Consider the following 22,844-nt stretch of genomic DNA (forward strand, 5'->3'; position numbering starts at 1 on the left):
ATATATATATATATATATATATATATATATATATATATATATATATATATATATATATATATATATATATATATATATATATATATATATATATATATATATATATATATATATTATCAAGAAGTAGACAGACATTTAGAATTAAGGATATGTAGGGGTAATAGAAGCTTGTGGAGTAGTAAAGTAATGCAGACATATAATGTAATGTCTGTAAACGACAGCCGCGTCAAACAGCCTGGTAGACCAAACAACCAACCGGAGGAGGCCTGTGGTCCTCGGGGGTAATTAGCTTTGGGCAATTACACGGACCCCTTGGGAGACATGATGACTAAGGGGTGTACAGTAACCTAAGCCTCAGGATGAGTATAGGGTGCACAATAAACTAAGACTCACAGTATGAGTATAATGTAACACGGGTTCGGGTTCCTCTCTCTTTACTTCCTTCTTTCTACTCCCTCTACCCGTATTCTTACTTTTATTTCTAAACCAAGGGACTCCAAAACTTTTACCAAAGCCAACTCCACGCCACGTGGTCCTAAGACGATTGACCGACTTAGGATTCTACACCCAGTATGACGTGACCTAAGCTCTGAACAAAACCCTAGAGTCACCTCTGCTGCCACCACCAGACCAGTAATACAAGAGCAATGATCGAGGTCTGGATCGATCACGCTAATTAATCAACCTAGGGGCTTGATCCCCACTATAAACGATGACCTTGAGTGTGGAATAAATTACACGGTAATGATAATTCCGATTCGATGTTAGAATCGGCGCCCAATGCAACTCTGCCTCGTGTGGACCACGTGACCAGGACAAGTATACACATAAAACACATGGAAACAATAAAATGCAAATTAATAACAAATTTAATTTATTAAAAGAAAACTAAAACAAAATCTAAATGTGTTCACTCCCTATCACTTTAACACTCCCTACTTGACCTGAGTGGCAAATGAGAAGACTATCCCTATAATTAACAATAGCAACTATACCTTGGGCGACCACAGCTCTAGGTGTTGGGTGGTCTTGGGGAGAGGTAAGATGTTTGACCTCTCCCAGCTGCTCCCGTATTCACACTGACTTGTCCTCGTCTGGCCTAGCCCAGACTAGAACCTTGTATCCTTCCGCCTAGTCAAAGTTTTACCAAGTTACTAGCCAGGTTTAAGTTATAACAATTAACCTCTGTTGTACTTAATTGATCCAGACTGGTTGAATTATTTTACTGAAATAGATTACACAAACATCTAACGGCAAAGCTGTTCCCGATCACAAAAATGGTTATTAAAACTTTGAGAAATAGTAGACCTGTCAACCCCTGATGACCTATGACCGCCGGTCACTCCGCCTCAAAAGTTAGATCTGATTCGTGACGTCACTGATGGTGACTTAAACTCAATAATTAGAATACTCTTGATATTGTATCCAGTACTATTATACAATACAATTTTAATGCAAAATGAATAAAGGCTAATTTTCTCTAATTTACTGAATACTATAGGATGATTCATTATACGCAGCTATGAACAACGCGTCGGTTATTTCCACCGCGAATCCCCCTGGGGGTCAGGTCACCATGCGGCTCAGCTTCCCATTCTCTTTTGTCGATAAACCACTCTGGATAATTCTTACAACAGCCTAGTTTGTTACAACCCCCCCCGCACAAGCACTTAGTAAACCTTGTTAATTTGTTAAAATTCACGAGGTTTAGTATCCAAACCCACAATTCAACTCATGCCACAAACAAAAGCTAACCTAACTAGTAAAATTTGACAAATAATAGTCCAACATCATAATGAACATGTTCATATTTCATAAATTTCTCAGCTGTCAACTGACAGCAATCCTCTAATATCAGGAAACATACATCCTATCCTTACTGACATAGCTAAATAACATGTCCCTACTCTACCATCAAAAACTAGCTATTAAACTCTCTTGGCTCTTCACTAGCCAAGTCCATGTGTCCTCTAGAGCCGGCCACACCGTGCTCAAACAAACATTAAAGTTATATCATCAGACTGAACTTTCAGTCATCCGGGAGCGTACTACGGAACTATCAAGTTCACATCCGTGTACTAACCACTCCCCATCAATGTCAACCTTGACATGCTAAGGAACACACCTAACGTTTATTACATGTATCTCAAAATAAAAATTCCTATACTATATCACAGGTTTCAGCTGACTGTACAGCCAAGTGTTCTCACTCACTAGAAGTGTCAATGTTTATATTGGTCCGCCTCTCCTGTGTTCAAACATTCTGAAAAAAAAATAGCACAACATAATTTTCCATAACCGTTTGTTCTGGGCTGAGACAATTACACAGGGGCTTCGATTTTGATTACTGACCAATTTATAGAGTAAAATTCATATTATACCAATTATTATTTTAAATCTGTTTTTCAACATTTATAAAGTATTGATTCTAAATCTGTTTTTCAACATTTAAACAAAAGTGTCCAGATGTTCTTTACACAGATGTTCAGAGCCAACTTTGTTGTTTGTATCAATTGTTCATATTGAGTAATCGAAAAAAAAAATCGATGCTGCTGGATGCTGAATGTAGTCGCTGACGATGACGGTGTCGATCTTGCTTCTCCCCATGTGTAGACATCAATACCTGGTCCTCTTGTACTCCCATCCGGTACTCCTGAATGACGACAGAGTGTAGTAGAGCGGAGTGCCAAGTGACAGCTGTAGAATACTGTTACTTCGGCCATTAATCTTGCTCTCGACAGTCCACACGCCTTCGTATCAATCACAGTTCACACGGCAGTCTTGATGTTAAACTTGTCGCAGATGACCACAGCAGAGCAGAACTGGATGTACCAACGGTGTCTCTTAGCAGGAGTGGTGTCAGAAGGTCGTAGAGGCGGGTTGCTTGTTTGCAGAACAGGTGAATCTCGTCTTCCATCATTGCTCACGTCATCTCAGGCGTTTCTTGATGTCACCAGGTTACTAGGCCGTAAACACCAACTGTGCATACCCTCGTACCGCCGACTTTAGGCCAAAGGAGACAATTTTGCGACCTTCTATTGGCGAGTCCCGGTACTCTGTAGGGAAACCGTGCCTTCCACCTGTGACCGCCTTACTTCTGCTTTCTTGTTACTTCAGATGACGTAATCATTAATCTTCCGGCGAAATTCTTGAGTACTGCTACGTGCTTTCCATTTCTTTACCTCTCCTCCAACACTGCTGGAATGACTGCAGTCTTGATGACGCAGCAGGTGGGTATTGGTGATCTCGAGACAGCTACCCCGGCGTTGTATGGCACCTCCGGTGACTGCTATAATGTGGGCAGCTCGCTGGCCCTGACAACCTCGTTAGTGACGTGAGGCGTCGGCCGGGTGACTCTTGGACAGTCCCTTATCCCCAAAGTAACTGATGTATGGGTTACTGGGTCTGGTGGGGGGAGGGCTTTGTGTAACGTGCCTCCCCCCTCGGTCTTTACAGACAAGGGTGCACGTGTGGCTGGAACAACTGGGTCGGTGTACCAATCAGACCTGGGAACAGACAGACACAACACAGCGGAAGCATAGATATACTCTGGGTTTGGTGGAGGTGGAACCCCAGAGCACGGTAAAAGTTGCTACCTGAGTTAAGTATAGACATAGTACATCTCATTGCCTTTACAGGAAAATCTAATGAACACTAAATTATACTAACTAGGGAAGTTACTTTACTGTATAGCGCGAGATCTCGTCACCATAGGGTGGCGAGACTGCACCTGACTACTGATGAGCGATGACAGAGGGTCATCCTCATCTTCTGACTCGTCGGTGAAGCCATGAGTCAGCACTGCTGAGTCAGGAACTAGACCCGCTGAAGGCAGTTCTAATTCCTCTCTAGCATGATAATGTTTCAATTTATTTACGTGAATTGTCCTTTCCACCTGGTCCTCGAACACTCCTTTTATAACAAGATTAACCGGCCCCGCCCTTTTAATTACTCTATAGGGTCCTCGCCACCTCGGAGCTAGTTTCCTGCTCTGATTGGCGGGCGCAGCCTCATTCACTCTCAATACGAGGCTTCCTTCCTTCAACTCAAGAGGGCGCACTTTCTTGTCATAAAAATGAGCATACCGAGTCCGTGCCTTCTTGGACGCTTCAGCTGCAATATTCCATGCATTTCTCATTTTTCCAAGGACCTCTGAAGGATAGTCCTCCCCGTATGCAACATTATGTCTGTTAAGCAGACCTGACGGGAAATTGCATGAATTACCAGTAAACAAATGAAGTGGTTGGGTGTTAATTGATTGGTGGATGGCAGTATTCAAGGCGAACTGAACATAGGGTAGGTGTTCATCCCAGGTGTTTGCATCATGTTCAGCAAGGATTGCAAGCATATCCTTGACTGAACGATTAGTCCGTTCCGTCATTCCGTTTGCTTGTGGGTGGTAGGCCGTTGTAAAAGCCGAAGTTGTCTCTAAAATCTTACAAACTTCTCTAAATATATTCCCATTGAATTCTTGACCCCGGTCAGAGACTAAAACTTTAGGAGGTCCGAATACAGTAACGAACCTACGCAAGAATGCATCTGCAACCGTACGAGAATCCTTCTGAGGTAATGCAACTAGTGTAGTGTATCTAGACAGATGGTCAACTAGCACCAACACATATCTGTTACCTGAATGACTGTGGTGTAAATCAATCAGATCGGCCCCCACACGATCTAACGGTTCACGAATTTCAGGAAATTCCTGAAGTGGGGCTTGTACCTTAAGGGTACCTTTCCTCCTCTGGCAACGAGGGCACGACTTCACGAAATTGATTACCTCAGAAAGTAATCCTGGAAAATAAAATAGAGACTTTGCTTTTAAGTGGGTTTTAAAGATCCCCGGATGCCCTGCAATTTTTGAAGCATGCGCAAGCTTTAACGCTGATGACCGCAACGCGTCCGGAATAACTAGCTGAAATACTGCCCTATCATTCTGGCTATTAACATAATACAGGACGCCCTGTTTCATCTCAAAATCATGTATAGGTAAGTTCTTTTTCTTTTTCGGGTATTTTCCTCCCTCTAAATACTCAATAATTTCTTTCCATCTAGGCTCGCTCATCTGGTATTTTCTCATTTTATCTGATGGAATGGTTTCAATGTTTTCATTAATCTGCATTGCCGCTATATTTCTACTTAGCGTATCTGGCACAACATGTGCTGGACCAGGCTTGTACAAGATCTGGAATGAGTGGGCCGAAAGTTCGTGAGACCAGCGTGACATTCGTGGGCATTTCGTTCGCTTTTTAAATATATGTGTTAACGCTCGATGGTCTGTGTAGATTACAAAATGCCGCTGAAATAGGTAAGGCTCGAAATACCTAACTGATTCTACTACTGCCAGTGCCTCCCGATCCGTAGCTGAATAGCGAACTTCAGGTCCTTTGACCTTCCTACTGAAATAGGCTACTGGATGGGGTAAATTATCTGCGTCTCGCTGAATTAAGCACCCGCCAATAGCAATACCGCTGGCGTCAGTGTGCACTTCCCACTCTTTCTCAAAATCAGGAATAGCCAATACCGGTGTCGTGATTAGTTGGTCTTTCAGTTTGCGATAGGCCTCGTCATGTTCTGATTTCCACACAAACTTCGCATTTTTCTTTGTCAGATCAGTCAGGGGTGCTGAAATGCCAGCGAAACCTTCAATGTGACGACGAAAATATCCGGCCGCCCCCAAAAACCTACGCACGTCCTTTGCTGTCCTTGGAGTAGGCATGTCAGCAATGGCGCGGCAAGAATCTGGGTCAGGTCGGATACCGTCTGGGCACACCTGGAACCCCAGAAATTTGAATTTCTGAGCCGCCAAGGTGCACTTCTGAACATTCAGCCTGAAACCTGCCTGATCTAACAACTTCAAAGTCTCAGTCAAGTCCTGTAGGTGTTCCTCAAACGTCCTGGAATATATCACAACATCATCCAGGTACGCTAAAGAATGCCTACCCAGTACCGGACTAAGGATAAAGTTGATGGCCCTCTGAAACGACGAAGGCGCTGTCTTCAAACCAAACGGCATCCTACGGAATTGATAAGTGTGCCTACCATCCGAGAATGCTGTTTTTTCCCTATCCTGTTCTGCCACCGGAATCGCCCAATACGCCGATTTTGCGTCAAGAGTTGAGAAATACTTAGCAGCACCAAATTGATCTATTATCTCCTGTATTCGGGGCAACGGATACACATCACCCTTAGTTAGTTCGTTCACCTTCCGGTAGTCAACACAGAAACGATAACTACCGTCCGGTTTCCGAACTAGCACAACAGGAGAGAGCCACGGTGACGTACTAGGCTCTATCACGCCCTGTCTCAACATTTTCTGGCACTCCTCCCTGATAATGTTCTTTGCCTGTTCCGGCAACCTCCACTGTCTTGTGTACACAGGCAAATGGTCACCAGTTGGAATGGTGTGCTCGATCTTATCAAGGAGACCAATCTGGTCATCCTCTGTCGCAAACAATTTCGGGAATTTTCGTAAAACTCCTCTCAGTGCCTTCCTATCCGCCTGTGCAACATGTTGCAAATCAAGTGCTGAAATTAATTTTTCTACTTCCTCTACATTCTGTGCAACATTTCTCGTTTCGTATTGTACTTTGGATGGTGTTTTAGTTTTCAACATATTCAGTGCACTACATTGTGCAGTGACGGCTGGCGTCTCAGCTGACTCATGGTGAAAGATTTCTGTGTCCTCCACCATGGTTCCCTGAGATACCCTATCACCTGCCCTGAAGCGAAAAGTCTTATGTGAAAGATTGACAACTGGAATGAGTGCACCTTTATCGAGCACTACAACTAAGTGATGAGGAATTAATAAACTATCACATCTCCCAGCCACCTGAAGGGTGGTACCTGGTTGTATGTGACGTCCCACGGCTACTTTAATAAATTTAACAGAATGTGGTGGGCAACTCTGTTTGGTCAATGCATGCAAGGCGCATGACCTCTTAACTGTGTCTGGAAGAGACTTAAAAATCAATTTTGGAAAGTGCGCATTATATTTCAGCTTCCTCTTAATTGAAGCTACAACTGGGGGATGGTCGATCATCTCCACTGGGTAGGAAGTCTGTCCCAACTGCAACCTGCAGTTCCTAGCCCCTTTTTGAGCAGACAAGGAATAATTAAATCGCGACAGAAAATCAGTTCCCATTAAGATGTGACCAGGAAAATCAAGGTTCTCTACGATCGTACATGTGTGAGGCTGCAATTCCCCATCAATCTCAAAATTAACTGTACCTTGACCTACGATCTCAATCTTTTCCCCATTGACTGCTGTTAATGTCTTTGCGCAACGTTGAAGACGTGCATACTTAAAATTGCTGAAGGCTGACTTTTTAATTACCGTCGCCTGGCTTCCTGTATCAACAAAAGCTGTCAATCTCACACCTTCCACTTTCACCTCAAACGTAGGCCTACCATCACTAGGAGCCTGCTTTCATGCTTTCGTAGGAGTGACTTCGCAATCCCTCTGTATATGCCCGCGCTTCCAGCAGGAGTAACACCTCCGCGGATCTCTGTTGGTACCCCGCGCAGGGTGGCTCGAACTTGCAGCTGAGGGCTGCTTCCCGCCTGATGAACCCGCGCCACAGTTCCTCGGCTTGGCTCCCTCGCCTTTACTTAACGCCTCTACGTATGGCGACAACTGAGTGCCCGGCGTCTCCGTGCGCATCTGCCTGTCTAAGGCTGTGGCGGCCTGGGGTTGGGGTTGAGGTATGGTGTGGGTGGCCTGGGGTTGGGGTGTGGATGGAGGTTGGGGTTGAGGTATGGTGTGGGTGGCCTCGGGTTGGGGTGTGGATTGAGGTTGGGGTTGAGGTATGGTGTGGGTGGCCTGGGGTTGGGGTGTGGGTGGAGGTTGGGGTTGAGGTATGGTGTGGGTGGCCTCGGGTTGGGGTGTGGATTGAGGTTGGGGTTGAGGTATGGTGTGGGTGACCTCAGGCTGGGGTGTGGATTGAGGTTGGGGTGGGTATGGGGTGGCCTGGGGCTGGAATGGGTATGGGTATGGGTATGGGGTGGCCTGGGGTTGGAATGGGTATGGGTATGGGGTGGCCTGGGGTTGGAATGGGTATGGGGTGGCCTGGGGTTGGTATGGGTATGGGGTGGCCTGGGGTTGGAATGGGTATGGAGTGGCCTGGGGTTGGGGGAAGGGTTGGTATGGGAACTGAGGATGGGGTTGGTATGGGAATTGAGGATGGGGTTGGTATGGGAATTGAGGATGGGGTTGGGGTTGTAGTGACGGATGAGGTGTACCTAGGTGGTCCCCAGTGGTGTCGGAAGAGGTGCTGTCCTCTACACTTCCACTTCCACTCCCACTGGTCCCCACTGACTGGTCATTATCTGGGTTAAACATTTTCTGTGATTCCTGGTGTGCCACGTCTCTTCTAAACTACCCTATAGTACACCCTCGACCCGGACTCACTACAACCGTGATCTTACACAAATAAAAAAAAATCACAACTCTATTCTAAGAGAAAACTACTAGATTCCCAAAATAGGAAATACAACGATTTATCGAGAGAATCGCTGAAGTGAATCCAATGAATGAGTGTCTGCCCCGCACTCGTGTCTGCCCGTGAAATATCCCGCAGTTCTATTGCTGAAATTTAAGTCCTTTACGTTAAAAAAAATTAAAGAATCTAATTTATATAAAACAATTTAAATGATAACGCAACTAACGCGCAGCACTCGTGATGGAGTAATAAAGAATATTTACTGTACTTGAATACTAAACGCGCTTGAAGTGAGCAGCGTGGCCACTGATGACTGATGGAGCGGGACCAGCTGCGCTGAAAAAAACTAAGTCCCGCGCTTTTTCGCTTAAACGCTGAAAAATCAAAATTTTTGTTCTGAAGGAAAATAACTAGTTTTACGTTAATAAACCGCTCTAGCGATTAATATAGACACCCAGGACCTATAAATGCTTACTAAAAATTGAATTTTTATCAAAAACTACGTTTTTACTCAATTGTTGGACTCTGCCAATTTTCCTGACTCCGAGGGAAAAAAATTTCTATCACCCCAAATATCACAAAACTCCTTTAATTCACAAAAATTTGGGTTTCTCGTTTCCAGATATAAATACGTTATTATTTACTACTGACGTTGTATACAGAACAATACTGACACTTCGGGCGGTTTCAACACTCACTAATTCGATTTTTCGTCAAAATCAGAGATTTTCACCTCAAATGGACTCTGACAAAATTACAACACGATTTTCTCGAAAAATAACTAAATTCGGCAAAAATGTAATTATCACTGTTTAATGCCTTACGAACAGAATTACGTCCCTTACGCGCACTAGAGAGTAATACTGACCCCAGAATATACACGAAACATGAAAATTAGAATTTCCGCCAAAAAGTCAGATTCTAGCCCAAGCTGGACTTAGAAAATTTTCCACCTACGTTTCTACTGAAAACAGAATTCTAAGTCTACAAACACAATTCTACCGTCTTACTGGTAAAAACTATAAGCTATCACTCGCATCGACTGGAGAATCCTAATGACGCCCAGATCGTACACGTGACCCATGAATACAAATTAATTACAGTTAACGAGTTTCCGACATCGACTTAGCCGAAAACTTATCCCAAAATACTTAGAAATATTCCACAGACAAATAACATTTACACGCAACTTTACTATCCCTTAAACTCCTTCACTTACTATAGTGACCGACCAATAGCCCTAAGTCCAGAGGATTAACAACGCCTCTGACTTAGACTAATAGAACAGGGAATAACAAAACTTAACGTACGCACTTAGCCTAATATGCAAGAAAACGCTACACTTGGGAAAAATTTTAACCGGGGATTGAATTTAGGGGAAAAAAAATTAATCTAGAACAACGCAAATAAACGGAAATTACTTTATAAATTGAAGTATACTTAATTCAAAAATGCACTCGACTTAATCTTATAATTGTTCCTACCGGCTCGCCGTACCACACCTAGCCTAGGGGCCACACCCTCTAGGTTCCAACAGAGCGACACGCAGCTTTCAGCAACAATTATGACTAGGGACGACTCAACCTCCACTAAGTGTGCGATCACTTAGTTGTTGAATCGCTGCTAGGTAGTTTACTAGTCCGTCCCTCGGAGGCCGCAACGCCCTTCACGGATTACGTTTTTCCTTAGCGTTTTGGGTCGTCTAATAACGCCCTCGGACTATCTACTGGCGTCCCACAGATATATCCGCCCCCGACAGCCCTCAAGGAACTGCTGTTGAGAGTATGGCGGCTCCCAACACCTCTGAATTAATTGCAATGGGTCGAGTATGGTACCCAGTCCAATCAACTCGGAGCGGTCTCCTTTTCAATAAATCTAATTTTAATAGCCTAATCTTACTAACTAAACCTTAATCATATCAGCCCGCATGACCCAAGATTCGCCAATCCCCACTCAAACGCACTTGTGGGGCGCACTGCTAATCCTGGCCCGCGGCTGTCTCCTTAGCATCCGCGCACGTGTTCGAACGGCTAGACGCGTGAGCCTTTCAACAATTTCAAACAAAATTGTTGAAACCACCGCTGTGCACCATTGTAACACGGGTTCGGGTTCCTCTCTCTTTACTTCCTTCTTTCTACTCCCTCTACCCGTATTCTTACTTTTATTTCTAAACCAAGGGACTCCAAAACTTTTACCAAAGCCAACTCCACGCCACGTGGTCCTAAGACGATTGACCGACTTAGGATTCTACACCCAGTATGACGTGACCTAAGCTCTGAACAAAACCCTAGAGTCACCTCTGCTGCCACCACCAGACCAGTAATACAAGAGCAATGATCGAGGTCTGGATCGATCACGCTAATTAATCAACCTAGGGGCTTGATCCCCACTATAAACGATGACCTTGAGTGTGGAATAAATTACACGGTAATGATAATTCCGATTCGATGTTAGAATCGGCGCCCAATGCAACTCTGCCTCGTGTGGACCACGTGACCAGGACAAGTATACACATAAAACACATGGAAACAATAAAATGCAAATTAATAACAAATTTAATTTATTAAAAGAAAACTAAAACAAAATCTAAATGTGTTCACTCCCTATCACTTTAACACTCCCTACTTGACCTGAGTGGCAAATGAGAAGACTATCCCTATAATTAACAATAGCAACTATACCTTGGGCGACCACAGCTCTAGGTGTTGGGTGGTCTTGGGGAGAGGTAAGATGTTTGACCTCTCCCAGCTGCTCCCGTATTCACACTGACTTGTCCTCGTCTGGCCTAGCCCAGACTAGAACCTTGTATCCTTCCGCCTAGTCAAAGTTTTACCAAGTTACTAGCCAGGTTTAAGTTATAACAATTAACCTCTGTTGTACTTAATTGATCCAGACTGGTTGAATTATTTTACTGAAATAGATTACACAAACATCTAACGGCAAAGCTGTTCCCGATCACAAAAATGGTTATTAAAACTTTGAGAAATAGTAGACCTGTCAACCCCTGATGACCTATGACCGCCGGTCACTCCGCCTCAAAAGTTAGATCTGATTCGTGACGTCACTGATGGTGACTTAAACTCAATAATTAGAATACTCTTGATATTGTATCCAGTACTATTATACAATACAATTTTAATGCAAAATGAATAAAGGCTAATTTTCTCTAATTTACTGAATACTATAGGATGATTCATTATACGCAGCTATGAACAACGCGTCGGTTATTTCCACCGCGAATCCCCCTGGGGGTCAGGTCACCATGCGGCTCAGCTTCCCATTCTCTTTTGTCGATAAACCACTCTGGATAATTCTTACAACAGCCTAGTTTGTTACAATAAGTATGTGGTTCAAAATACACTGAGACTCACAGGATAAGTATGGAGTGCAGAATAAACTACAACTCGCACGATGAGTCTGTGGTATTCATGCTCTATATTAGGTAAACTAGAATACATCTCTGTTTTCAAAATATATAATTTAATAAAACAAAATTGGAAACATATTGTATCTCTCCGAATTTATGATGATATAGAATATATATTAAAGTTTATAGTAAAGGTAAAAGTGGCTGTACTTGTGGATGACAATCCTCAGCTTGGCGCCTTCTTTTGATAATTACTTGCTTGTGGCTGACATATATAATCTGACTGTTTCAACCATAATTCAACAAGACATCGATCATGCGTCATAATTAATATACAAACAGTATATATCTTTACTTCTGTTTTGTGTATTAAGGTGACTTAAATTTTATAAGTTAAGCAGACGAGGAGTCACAATAACGTGGCTGAAATATGTTAACCAAACCACACACACTAGAAAGTGAAGGGATGACGACGTTTCGGTCCGCCCTGGACCAATCTTAAGTCGATTGTGTCGATTAAGTTCACAATCGACTTTAGAATGGCAATGATAGTGTGCAATTAGGGTATCATTGCAACTTTATGGGAAATCGTTAAATCATAAATATACTTGGGTCTTATACTTATATTGTTATATATACAATATGTTATTATATATTTTGTGTGTAAATCACGAAAATTAACACGTAATGAAAAATGTGACAGTGTCAGACCACGGAGGAAGAATTGAAACAGGAATTTCCTTAAGTACTTTCGTATATTAATACATCTTCAGAAGGAATGGTTCGTTCTGAAGATGTATTAATATAAGAAAGTACTAAAGGAAATTCCTGTTTCAATTCTTCCTCCGTGGTCTGACACTGTCTTATTATATATTGTATATACTGAGTTATATATACTATGCTTATATAATATATACTGAAATATTGTTACATTTAACGTATGAAACAAAGTTTATATCTGTATTTTTAATAAAATATAAAACATTAATGTTTATCAACGTATCTCTGTGAATTACATAATTTATCAGTATTGTACAGCCTGTGATCTCCACCTGGCTGGCCACTGATACCTAAGTAGCTCTCATGTGTCCGGACACCGGCGATAGGATTGTATTATTTAACTTTAGAGAGAGATATTTCTTGAAATGCTGTCACATTAACGTCTACATCTTCCTTCCTTCTGACATAAAGATTTTATGGTTAATTAGCATATATGGAAATAAATTACACAATTTATAGGCTGGTGTGAAGGGCTTCACACTCTTAAAGCAAGCCATCAAGTAACTGTACAGTATCAAGTAGCTATACAAATGCAAATATCTTCGCTTTCACTTCAGTTATATTTATGACAAGTATTTAAAGTGTAGCTTATATTTCTGCCTTTCTGTTGACATAGAAAACTTTCGTTTATTACATTATCTAGATAAAATTAGCATTGATCTTCAAAAGGTTGTAGTTGTAACATCCATTATAAACAACATTATTGCAAACAGTAGGAGTTTCAAAGTCTCATTTGTATGGATACCTTTTCATATAGGTGTTGTCCAGCATGATGACACAAACAAGGCAGCTAAAACTGAATGTGATAATCCTGAAGTTGAGTGGGATATGGGCATTCCAATCTCTTCTGTCAAAGCCGCAATATTTTAGGAAATTAGGGAAGACAGAAGAGCAGTCACTGACACAAAAGCCAGAAAGCAAGAGTATAAAGAGCTATGACATGTTTATGTGCCTCTGTAACCTTTTCCTCTACCGCCCACAAGATGATATGGGGTGCATAATTAATGAACTAGACTAACTAAACATGTTTAGAATCGAGAATTATATGAACGGACAGCATAAAACTTCCACTAGTGTCACAATGACAGTGTGACATTGTAATTGTCAGAATTAGGCTAGGATATCGATATGTATCGCAGATGGCTGCAGGTAATGAATAGCCCCCAGTGGTGAATATTCCAATTGTAAACTATGTGAACAAGAGCTGGGAACAAGAGCATACTCACCAACACTATATCTGTGATTGCCCTGTTATAAGTGACTTCAGACCAAATGGTATAAGGTACTTTGAACTCTGCAATTACTTCATACACTTAGGAATATTGGAAGATATTCTTATGCTGTACCCGGATTTTGCTAACGGAGGCTAATAGATCAGCCTTACATTTTATGTTCTCACTTGATTGTTAGTCACAGTTGTAAACTATGACTAGTTTACAACTTTTTTTTTTGTTTTGAGGCAGGTATTTTATCCCCTGATTCCATGTATAACTAACCATCCTGTGAGATGGGAATATTTGATGAACTTATAGCTAGTTTTTGATATACACTGTGTAATAATCTTTCATATAGAATAGGGTAGCAGCACATTGCTGTGTATACCTAAGCTTGTTAATAATAACAAAAACAAAGTTAGTTTCTATCAATAGGGAGAGCGATGGTTCAAAAACCTTCTTTAAAATATGAATATCTTTCCTATCTCAATAAGATCTAATCTCTGTGATTAAAACGCAAAATTGACTTTGTCACTGTAACGATTCTATTGTTACGTAAAGTATGGTGACAAATAAACACAGACACTAAGATACTATATATATATTTGGTCGAATATACAGAAGTACACAGGTGATACTTTGGTGTGAGTTGAGCGCACTGAGCGTCGGTACAGTATCTCGCAAGTGTCTGCTCTAGACCACACTTGAAAGTAGACTAGTTAATGTTTGCTATTCTGCTGCTTATATGCTCGGGCAACACCTCACCGTGTTGCCCGGGCAACGCCTCACCTCATTCATCTCCAAAGGTTGACAGGAATATTAACATTGCATTTGGAGCGAGTATATTATTGGGATAATCTACTCGCTACATCACTGCCTTTTTAATAACGTATACAATCATAAGCTTTATTTGTGAATCTCTATTAAACAGTAAATCAGAGAGCGTGTAAGGTTCCGGGTTCCATGTGCGAAGAAACAGGGAGATTTTACATAAATACAGTACATGATAGTTTAAGTAGCGAACGCATACCAACAAATAACGATTAGTATCTATAACAAAAATATTGTTCTATGGAGTTGATTTAACTTCCAGCCGTGTATTTTTAAATAATCTCTAACGTTTTCTGGCTAGTTATGTTAGATTTGATTAAAAATACGCATTCTACTTGTTAATATCGTTAGATTTGATTAAAAATACGCATTCTACTTGTTAATATCGTTAGATTTGATTAAAAATACGCATTCTACTTGTTAACATCATAAATTAAATTTGCGATAATTTGAGCAGAGAAGTTCGACGACTGGATCACTGTGTACAGAAGGTTGATATGCCAGCAAACACTTTCCAGAGAGCAATATATCTTGGATAAGTCGCTCCACGACATTGTTGCTTGGACCATCGACTTCCTTTGATATTACATATTTACATCTTATTTTGTTATGAAATTATATTTTTTCAGAGTAAAATTATGTTTTCTCATGTTCTGCATCCAGCATCCACATTATAGTGAGTAAATATACCATATTACTTCATTGCTGACGTAATGCTAGGAAGGTTTGAGTAGCTTTGGGTCTTTAGTGGACAGAATCTCCAATAGATGGGGGTGAGAGTCGCCCCATCTCTCTCGCCCGGGCGGGAGTCGAAACTTAAATTAAAATTGCTATATCATTGGTCTCCAAAATGATATATTTCCTTTGGTGCACTCACAATAACGATTATAGCTCAGACTTTCTGGAGACATGTAATATTTTAGGCTTTATTAGCGTATCTTTGTTAATTACACAACATATTGGCAAGTGCGTAGGCGTCTGCACTCCATGACCGAAAAGCTACTGAACGAAACTATAAAAACATATATATCTTCACTTGAGCTTTAAATATGTCTAATGTAATGTATTTAAAATAAAGCTTATATTTCTATCTTTCTTAAGACATATAAAACATTTGTGTTCATTAACGAATTTACGTAAAATAAACATTGTTCTGAGAGAGAGTTGCTCTGTCGCTTAGTCTATGCGGGGGTCGGAGCTCGGCGATTATTAAAATACATGAATCTTCATTAGAACTTTAATTATGTCTATGATAAAGTGTTTAAAATGAGCCTTATATTCCTATCTTTCTTGAGGCATATAAAAAATTTACGATTATTTACAAATTTACGTGAAATAAGCATTGTTCTGAGAGAGAGTTGCTCCGTCGATCGATCTGTCCGGAGTCGGAGCTCGGCTATTATAAAAGTACACGTATCTTCGCTTTAAATTTAAATATGCCCATGGTAAGGTATTTACAACGAAGCTTATATATCTGTCTTTCTTGTGACATATAAAACTCTTACGTTTATTAAGGAATCTGCGTGAAATAGGCATGGTTCTGAGATGAATGCTGAGGTTTTCGAGCTCGACGAGCGATGAAAACTGCCACTTTTATACAACTACAAATATCTTCGGTTTTACTTAAAATATTTGTCTGGTAGAGGTTTTACATATAGATCGCGTTTCTGTCTTTCTTCTGACTAATAAATAATTTTGGTTTAATCAGTTATCAAGATGTTTTCAACAATATTCTTTCAGCGTTCGTCTTTTCCAACTTGGGCGACCCTTTTGGAAGCGCGATACTTGGGTTAACCCATCCTATAGTTGGGTCTGTTTCCAACTGGGGTTCGAATACATGCTCAACTAACACGAAGGACTCCTCTTCACGAGATTCACCAACTAATAATCTTTTGTTTATATTAAAATCGATCCCAGTGTTATGTAGTAGAGAAAAATTGAGTTATATCCAGTTACGAGTGGTCGACAGTACACTTAGATGACGGACCAAAGTTACGAAGGTTTTTCTTCTTAGTATTGCTACCTGAATACCGACATAGCCGCCACGAAGGCGCTAAGAAGAAAAACATTCGTAGCTAAGAAGAAAAACATTCATAAGTACCTTCGTGAATGTGGCCCAAGGTGGTCAGGTGGAGCCAGTGACTCCTTTCTTCAACAGTTTTGTCTCTTCCTCGTGGTATATCCTCAATGTCTTCAGTGGTGTGTCCTCACCACACACTTACACTGCCACAACTGTCTTGTGAGTATTGTGGGAGGGACAATTTGGCGGGTATTTTGGACACACTAGGAGACCACCTTTAAGATAGGCGAGGAGCGTCAGTGTTATCTTCTTCTTGATAGTAGGTGCAGTTTATCAGTGTTATCTCACGGATTTTCCAACACGGGGACTGGTCAAGTCGTCTACTGCAATTTCGGATACCGGGCTAGAAACAACTTCGTTCACTGAGAAGTTTGTACATACAAACCATTCCGTTCGTATATACGCTGGTTTGTGTTCGCTGTTGTTCTCATCTGAATAAATACATGGCACTTGTTCATATAATTAGCGCTTCCATTATTATAATTATTTATCCATTATTAGAATAACAAGGTGCAAACCATACCCCCTTACAGTTGAAATCTATTTATTTATATACAAGAAGGTACATTGGGTTGCGAGAGTACATAACATATTGTAACGAGTTAATCTTATACTCGCTCCATTATCTCATTATCTTAATCTAATCTAATTATCTAATAGAGTGTCTTGTATCCTTGTACACGTCCAATAGTGGAACCTTTGTTGTGATGACGTCACTCGCTCGCTTCCCCGCCACCTTCCTTCTTCCATTTTCTTTGGTTACTGATCTTTGCCCACACTTATGTCTAATGTTGTGTTTTATTGATTTATTATTTACCGGTATGTATTTATTTATATTTATTTATTTATATTGAAGAAGGTAGAGTGGGTTGTGAAAGCACAACATTGGTGATTGAGTGTTACATCACTCAACGACAGGGAATCTACATCAACGAGTGATTGACTAGAAAAAGACAGCAACTCCTCTACCGCCTGCGTCAAATCCGTCATCAAAACCCAGATGTGATTCATCAGTGCTTCGTTAGAGATGGCTTGATTAAAGTGAGAAAGACTTCAGTAGGTAAAATGTTTACAATTGCTAATGAGGATAACCTCAACACTTTCTTCACCCAATGTGGTTTGTCTCACCTTATTATCACTCTCAATGAGTCAACATAATTAACCCCCTTGTCACCTAGTGCGGGCTACGTATCCTAAGTCTCTTTGTTTCACTTTTTAAATTAATTTTTAATTCAATTTTTACTAGTCATTTACTGGACTTAGTTAACTGAGTGCTTTAATATTTCTTTAGGTCTTATTAATTATACGTTCATAACTAAACTACTTATTGTTAATAATCTTTAGCTTAAATTTGTCTATGTTTATTATTCAACTTTTTTCTTTGATTTCATTTATTACCTAGGTTGCCTAGCCTCGCCATACTCCCTTACTCCATTGTACCCCTGGTTTTGCCTGTGTCTCAAAATGCAAATTATTACTTACAGTGTACCTGAGAGTACTTGTAAGCCCCTTGTAAGCTACCTCATTTTTTTCTTTTTTTGTTCATTTTGTGTTTGTTTTGTATAGTCTTGTTTATATATTTTTCCCCCTTTTATATCAAAATTCTATTTTGTAATTGCCATTCTTGCCTTGTTTTCCTTCAACCAGCCTTTTTATGCAGACAAGTATAGACCCAGAACTAAACCTCTTATCCACTATCTATGACAATCATCACTTTAATGATCAAAATTGCAGATATTTTGCAGCACATGATGTAAACAATGTATTAACACATAATCACAATGTCTCTGTAATCAACTTGAACGTTAGATCCCTAGGTAAATACTTCGATGATGTTAGTGCCTTGATTGAAACTATTGACAACAAATTCTCTTTTATTATACTTACTGAAACGTGGTTGAAAGAGGATACTACTCAACTCTTTAACATGTCTAACTACTCGGCAATTCACAACTGTCGTCAACTTCAGAGAGGTGGTGGTACTGCTCTTTACTACCACCAAGAACTAACATGCTTAAAAGTAATTAGAACTAGAGACTGCTGTGGGGAGTATATCTTCGCCAGTTTCAGAGTCAAGGGTGCCGAGTCTGTCCTGTCTGTGGGTGCAGTCTATAGAATTCCTAACACTGATGTGTCCGAATTCAACTCAAACCTTAGAAATCTAATACTCGATAACAGACTGAACAAAAACCATCTAATTATCGCAGGGGACTTTAATATTGACCTCTGCGAGCCTGAACACCCTACTGCTGTTAGCTTCCTCAACTGTATGAATTCCTGCTTCCTCATACCCTTAATCACTAGACCTTCTAGAATCACTGATAGTACTGCTACGACTCTAGATCACATCTGGACCAACATAACCTCTCCGCTTACTTCAGGTATAATCACCGATAGCACTACAGACCATTACCCCACATTTCTCGTAACTAACATTAACAAACCACCTCTAGAGACAAGGGAGTTAAGTTTTAGGCTGCACAATGAAACTGCTATAGACAATTTTATAACTGCTGCTGATAATGTCAACTGGGAGTCCGAGTTAGGTAACATAGGGGATATCAACCTAGCATAAGAACATAAGAACAAAGGTAACTGCAGAAGGCCTATTGGCCCATACGAGGCAGCTCCAATCTATAACCACCCAATCCCACTCATATACTTGTCCAACCCGTGGAATTCCAAGTGACTTATAATCGATCCAGCAATGCTGCTCAGAGTAGGAAAAGACCATCGATAATGGATACCAGTTCCGAAAGTGACGGCGAGTGGCATCACGTGAACAAGGCTAACAGGACAAGCCACTCCATGACGACCCATCGCCCATTAATCTCTCCAGCTTCTCCAGCTCTCCCAGCGCCTCAGACTAGATCTACGTTTCCGGTCTTCAAAGTGCAGCACACGGAAGGTAAGTCTTCCTACGCTACTGTAGTGGACCTGGAAAAAGAGTACCCCCAGCTCCAGGTCAGGGCAAAACCTAATCTCAAAGGAGAATACATTCTGAGGCCAAAAGGCGAGTCGGCCGCTACGATTCTAAAAAATTACGCAAAATGTGAGGAACTGAAACCAGAGGATAAAATAAGTAAAGTCATTGTCCTCCACTATCCCTTGCATATGGCCCTTGGCCATCTCGAAAAGCTGAACTATGTGGTGTCAGCAGAGAGATGCCAAGTACGAACCACAAAACAGGAAACTCGACAAGTCCTTCTCACAGTAAGAGGACAGATCCCGGAAAACTTGACCTTGGAGTCTGGGAGGTGTTCCAACACAGGCCTTACACCCCAGAACCCCTAAGATGCTTCAGATGTCAGAGATTTGGGCATCACAAAGATGGCTGCCAACGCCCAGTGAGGTGCGGAGTCTGCAGCCAGTCCCATGATACAAAAACATGTATTGATAAATTCAAGGCAAACCACCCTGTTCAGGCAAAATGCCCAAATTGTTCCAAGGCACATCATGCCTGGAACTTGAAATGCCCTGAAAGGCTCAAAAGGCTTCAAACGAACCCCACCACGCCTACAGCGGAGCCGAAACCCCCACCAAAACCAATACCAGCTCCCATGCCCACTAAAACCGCGTGGGGTCTACCCAGTCAGGAAGAGGGGGAACACGGCCCTTCACCATCGGCCATGGTGAAGGGTGAGAAGACAGTACAGGACAAAAAGAAAGATGGAGGACACAAGACTCATGTTCAAAGCAGTCGGCCTCCCATTTCATCCAGCAAGCACACTGGGGCCAATAGGAGTAGCAATCCCAGTGCCAAAGTTACCACCGAGAAGGGTCTAAAAGCCACTAGGCCTTCAACCTGCACAACATTAAATAGTGCTCCCACTGAACTGAACGCTCTCTGGCCAATGCTCAAAACTTTGGTCACTGAGTTAATCGAAAGTCTGCTGTCTTCACATGGAATCAAGCAAACCACAGAGACTCGGAAGACAATTGAGCACAAGCTCAAAAAATTCGAAGATGTAATATCCACACCGTCAAGACAGCAGGGCAAGAGGCACCCCCATAAAAAGCAGATAGAGTCCAGCTCGTCGGAAAGCGACATTGATGAGGCAATTTCAGGATCACTAAGAACCTATACCCCAATTGCAACTTCCATGGCGTGTTCATCAGACTCCATGGATACCACGGAATTATCAGCACATTCCAAGAACCTAGAATTCTAAAGATCCTGCAATGGAATGCGCAAGGACTGCGCACTAAATTGCAACACTTGCAATGCATAGCAGCAACCAAAGGCATAGACATCTTGATACTACAGGAGAGCTTGCTTCGAGCCGGATTAGAACCTAAAATCTCAGGCTATCGAGGCTTCTTCCTTCCATGGATCAATGGGCAATCCAGGGGATGTGCAATCTATGTAAAATGTGACCTGATCTCCAAATCCATAACCAGCCCACCCAATTGTGAAGCAGGGACAGAGGTAATGGGAGTCACCATTGAGCTAAGACACGACAAACTTGAAGTGTTCAATGTGTACAGGTCTCCACAAGCCGAAATGGATCTCTCTGTGTTATTTGGACACGCGACAACAACAAACACAATCATTTGTGGAGATTTTAATGCCCATCATCGATTGGCACTGGGCTCGAACAGAACAAATGAAGCCGGCATACACATTACACATCTACTGGACCAGCTTCCAGAAATACAAATCCTAAACAAGAATGAACCTACCCACATCCAAGGAGGCAGATTAGACCTAACCTTCGTTTCAGCCTCCCTAAGAGATGCAGCAACATGGTCAGTTGAGCCCACACTCACGAGGAAACACAACATTTAAGAGTACGTAGCTTGTTACCAGTAACAGACAACCAAGAAGCCTGCCAACGGGTAAGGACTGAGGAATGGATAACTGGGTAAAAGTCGGAATACGGAATGCCTTTACGAGAGATGGGACAAGAGCGGACAGCTTCCTTAGCGGCAGCATCCGCACGCTCATTTAAAGACACACCAATATGGCTGGGAACCCAACAAAACTCAACCGACTTAAATTTACTGTGAACGAGAAACAGCCAATGCTGGATCTCGACAACTACTGGATGAACCGGATTAAAGGACCCGAGAGCCATGAGGGCACTACGAGAGTCAACAACAACCACAAAGGAAGACTGACAACGAGAAAGCAGGAGACGAAGAGCATAGAGAATAGCATAAAGTTCCGCTGTAAAGATGCTAGTCTCCGGAGGCAAGCGACACATATAAGTGCGATCAGGAAAAACAACAGAGTAGCCAACACCGTCCGCTGACTTAGACCCATCGGTGAAGACAGAAACGGAGCGGGAGTGAGAAGAAAAGTGCTCGAGGAAAAGGCGTTTGAGAACCGTAGGAGGGGTAAAAGCTTTAGTGATACGGGTCAAGGATGTACAAAACCGCGGAAGAGGGACCCTCCACGGGGGCAAAGAAGGAACAACACGAGGAGAAACATCAGAAATACGAACGGAAAGAGAATCCTGTAGGCGAGATAACCGGACAGAAAGAGGGAGGTGGTGAAGAGAAACAGGAACCGCAGGAGGGGTAAAAGTTAAAGCACGACAGAGGCGAGAGGAAGGATGTTGCAAGGACCGCGCAAGATAGCGAAGACAGTAGCGATCACGGCGGTCCTGGAGAGACAGGAAGCCAGTGTCAACATACAAGCTAAGGATGGGAGTCGAACGAAAGGCACCAGAACTGAGACGCAACCCAGTATGGTGCAAAGCATCAAGACGGCGAAGAGTAGAAGGAGAAGCAGACGAGTAAGCAGGGCAACCATAATCGAGCTTAGACAGGACGAGAGAGGAATGTAAAGCAGGGAAAGTGCGCCTATCCGCTCCCCAAGAAGTATGGGACAATACCCAAAGGAGGGCAAAGGCCTTAGAGCACTCAACACGGAGGTAAGAGATATCGGGAGACCAAGACAAACGAGTGTCAAAGAATAACCCCAAAAGCTTTGCGGAATCTTTGTACTCAAGGGGATGACCATAAAGTGACAAAGAGGGACGAAGAATGAATTTTTTCAGAGTAAAAGTCATGGCACAAGTCTTAGTAGTAGAGAACTTGAAGCCATGATCGGTGACCCAAGACAACATGGCATCAATCGCAAGTTGAAGCCGGCGCTGAAGGAGAGGCGAATCATCACCCTGACAACA

At 41.9% G+C, this 22,844-nt stretch overlaps 1 protein-coding gene across 1 annotated transcript in view; it reads right to left on the minus strand.

Moving 5' to 3' along the window:
- The window catches only part of LOC138364637 (uncharacterized), a 170,118-nt gene extending 153,118 nt beyond the window's left edge, over nucleotides 1-17,000 (minus strand). The window contains exon 1 of the mRNA XM_069324596.1: nucleotides 16,732-17,000. The gene's annotated coding sequence lies outside the window, so the exon portion shown is untranslated. The remainder of the gene's footprint in view (nucleotides 1-16,731) is intronic.
- Between the last annotated feature and the right edge of the window lie 5,844 nt (nucleotides 17,001-22,844).

This window comes from Procambarus clarkii, chromosome 14 (assembly GCF_040958095.1).
Source record: "Procambarus clarkii isolate CNS0578487 chromosome 14, FALCON_Pclarkii_2.0, whole genome shotgun sequence".
Taxonomy (NCBI): Eukaryota; Metazoa; Arthropoda; class Malacostraca; order Decapoda; family Cambaridae; genus Procambarus; species Procambarus clarkii.